At 57.7% G+C, this 3,318-nt stretch overlaps 1 protein-coding gene across 1 annotated transcript in view; it reads right to left on the reverse strand.

The window, feature by feature from the left end:
- LOC113215079 (uncharacterized) overlaps positions 1-715 on the reverse strand; it is a 2,720-nt gene extending 2,005 nt beyond the window's left edge. Inside the window, exon 1 of the mRNA XM_052276515.1 lies at positions 588-715. The gene's annotated coding sequence lies outside the window, so the exon portion shown is untranslated. The remainder of the gene's footprint in view (positions 1-587) is intronic.
- Positions 716-3,318: the final 2,603 nt, after the last annotated feature.

The raw sequence follows: 3,318 nt of genomic DNA on the forward strand, positions 1-3,318 counted from the left end.
TGAAACAAATGTCACACTGCAGTTTCATCTAAAACAAAAACGAAAAAGAGATATTCACGATTGAAATGGTTACATAGATTGAATTCAAAGAATATACCAGGTTGCTGATTAACTCCGCGCACTTCTGTAGTTATGTTGCACCGCGCGTAAGGCACCGTGGACAGGGGCGATAGACAAGCCGTGCGCGCCTTCCTGAGTGCGGCACAACCGAGGGGTCCCCCACAAGCCAACTCGTTGTGTACAATACGCGCCCAACTCGCAAAATCTTGCGAAAACTATCGCGTCAAAATCACGCAAAACTCTCAAAAACCTGATCCCAACTCGCGCGTTACCCGCGGCAACTCGCCGACTCGTTGCACACCTCTTTTGGAAGTTGGGGACCCGTCGGGCACAATATAACTACAGAAGTGCGTTGGGCTAATTCAGCCACACGGCGTTACAACCCTGGCGTAAACAATTGTTTCCCAGTAAAGGGGACGGCACACTTTATCCTGCTGAGACTGATGCAGACATCACATGGATGGAGGTGTGCGCGGCTGTACGCAGAGGATGCATTCACCGCTTTGCATCATCCCTTTTAGACTTACTTTTACTCGAGTTGCGACTTTCCTTGACCAGTCTCGTTGGGCTTCCGCTATTCCCCCGTCCCGCCAGGGCTATCAGCGCCGACTGCAGTGCCGTCGCGCCGCTGGGTCCGCCATTCCTTTATCAGCTGGGCCCTGATAAGGACCCCGTCGCAGGAGGAGTGAGCGTCCGGCGAGCATCGGCTGCCCGCAGAGGTGGTCTGGTCTGCGCCGGCAGGCCGGCAGGGCCCCTGTGAGGCGGGCGCGCCCGTCGCGCTCCGAGCCGGTGCGGGCGGCCTACCCCGCCGCTGCCAGCCGCCCGCCCCTCAGGGTGCTGGTGGACCGCGCTGCACTCACGCGGGGACCACGGCAGAACCCCCCCCCCCTCGTTAATCTTTGGTATATTTAGATCGGTCAATTGGCCGCTCTCTAATCTCTCTCCCAAGTGTTGGGCGGAACTAATGCTACTGCCCCACACACCGCCGCTGCCATCGCGAAGGGATCAGGTCTCTGGCAGCCTGCTCGGTGGCAACAACTGCGTGGTCCAGCTGCAGGAGCGGCTCGGACTCATCGAACGCCCCGCGCCCAACCGGCGCCCCTGCCAGGTAGGCGCGCCCGCCGCGCTCGCCAGCAGAGCGGGTGGCCTACCCCGCCGCTGTTAGGCGATCGCCCCACCCCCGACTAGCTGCAGAGCGCGCGTCTCTCGCTCTGTCTCCCTCCAGCCTCCCACTCGCTCTGATTATAGACGACTTTGAAGACGAATGACCCAGCTGCTGCTCTTCCACGGGTCGTTGTGTTACGGCGACAACAAGGCCCTGCCAGTGAGTCTGTACTTGCGGCCGTCACAAGCGACCACTACCAGATCAGAGCACGGCTGTTTGTCAGAGTAAAATGCTGTGCAGAGGAACACAGTTCAGAGTTGCACACAAGTTCTCTGAGTGAGGTAATCGGAACACTACGGCCTCGACCCGCGTCGTTGTTTTCGTTCTTCTTCGGCGTGGCAGCGGCACGCGGGGGACGGACTGACGACTGACGAGTCGGCACTTGAAACCTATACACACGGAGTTCGTGGAGGTTCCGTATAAGCACGCAGTTCCCGGGGACTCGGTACAAACACGGAGTTCAGCAAGGCCGCCGTATAGCGTCGTAACTATGTTTTTTGAAAATTTCGAGTTATGAAGTGCGTCGGATAGAGGAAACCAAGGGCTATCCATCAGCGAAAACCGCATTTCGATATGTCAATTAGTTTAAAAGTAAATTCTGGTCTGAAGATCCAGCCACCCATAAGGCGCAATGTTAATCCAAAACTTTGAAGCGCTATATCTCAGAGAAGTGACTTTCAAGCACTTACGACGTTATACGGGGACCCGCTGAACTGCGTGTCTGTACGGAGCTGCCTGGAACTACGGGTTTATACGGAGACTCCACGAACTCCGTGCTTGTAGGTTTCAAGTGTCGGAGTGTGTGTGGGACCCTGTACGACCCCACCACGGTGTAGAGAGATACTGTGGGAGTGTGGGGACACTGGGGTACCTAGGGAGGTCCCAGTCCCCATTATTAGTTACCCAGTACGCCGTCCGCCGCGCTGCTCGGCAACGCGTACGCGTACCGGTGCTTCTCTCGCACAGTGACTACCTGTCTCTCTCGCTCGCACGGGCGGGCGGCGCGCGGCGCTACGCCACGCCCGGTTGCCGAATTAACATGCGCGTTGGCATTTAGGCAAGATGTGAACAAAAATTCACGGCTAAATCAACAAATTTCTCCTTTCAAAGGACCCTCACAAGTGTGAGGATTACCAGGGATTACCAGTGATTACTAGTGATTAACAAGTCTGTGTACACCTGATTACCACACCCAGAAAAATCGTTTCTTGTTTTAAGCAAATTTTTCCTTATTTCAAGTGCACGCTGACACAAGATCAAATTTACTCTTGAAACAAGGTGATATTTTCTTTCGAACAAGAGAAAAATCTTATTCAGAAGACAATATTGCCTTGTTTCAATAGTGAATTTAATCTTGTGTCAGCTTGCACTTGAATCAAGAAACCATTTTTTGGGGTGCACAGTTGGGCACCCCTCGGTATCTCTCTACACCGTGGACCCCACGCCCCTCCCCAGCCGCGGGGCGCCGGGGAGCACCACGGAGGCGACGGCCCGGATGCCGCGCGGCTCCAGCACGGATGGTCCGGGTGGGTCCGCCGCCTGGCCCTGCCGGCCTCTGCAGCTGGCCGCACCCGATATCGTGCCAATTCCACCGAGAGTACCAACATTTAGTACGCAGTTAGTCTGAGGGGTAGGCGCGCCCGCAGCGCCTTCAGCCGGTGCGAGTGGCCTACCCCGCCGGGCGCTCGCCCCCGCCCGACCGCCCAGTTTAGATAGTTCGTTGCAGGACGCGCGGCGGGGACAATTCTCTGACTCTCCACCGATGGTCTAGCGGAGCAGCAAGACCGACCGGAAATGACTCATTAGCTGCTAGACCAGAGTTCTCAAACGGGCGGGCGGGCTCCGCCCGGCAGCCACCGAGTGCTTGTCGCCAGAGCGCCCGGCCCGGCCCGTCTCTTCGTCAACGGGCCGGGTGGCCGCCCGGACCGAGCCTGGCGACGGGTGGACGGTCCGCCCGCTCCGTTCGGCACTTTTTGGCGTGGCGAGAGTAGCTCTCGGCCAACGCCGACCCGGCCGGACCCCCGCACAGGTGACTTCGGCACTATTCGGATGTCCGGCCGGTGACTGCAGCCGCCACGCCAAGCCACAGCACC

The sequence above is a fragment of the Frankliniella occidentalis genome, unplaced genomic scaffold (assembly GCF_000697945.3).
Source record: "Frankliniella occidentalis isolate FOCC.00 unplaced genomic scaffold, Focc_3.1 Scaffold3269, whole genome shotgun sequence".
Lineage (NCBI taxonomy): Eukaryota > Metazoa > Arthropoda > Insecta > Thysanoptera > Thripidae > Frankliniella > Frankliniella occidentalis.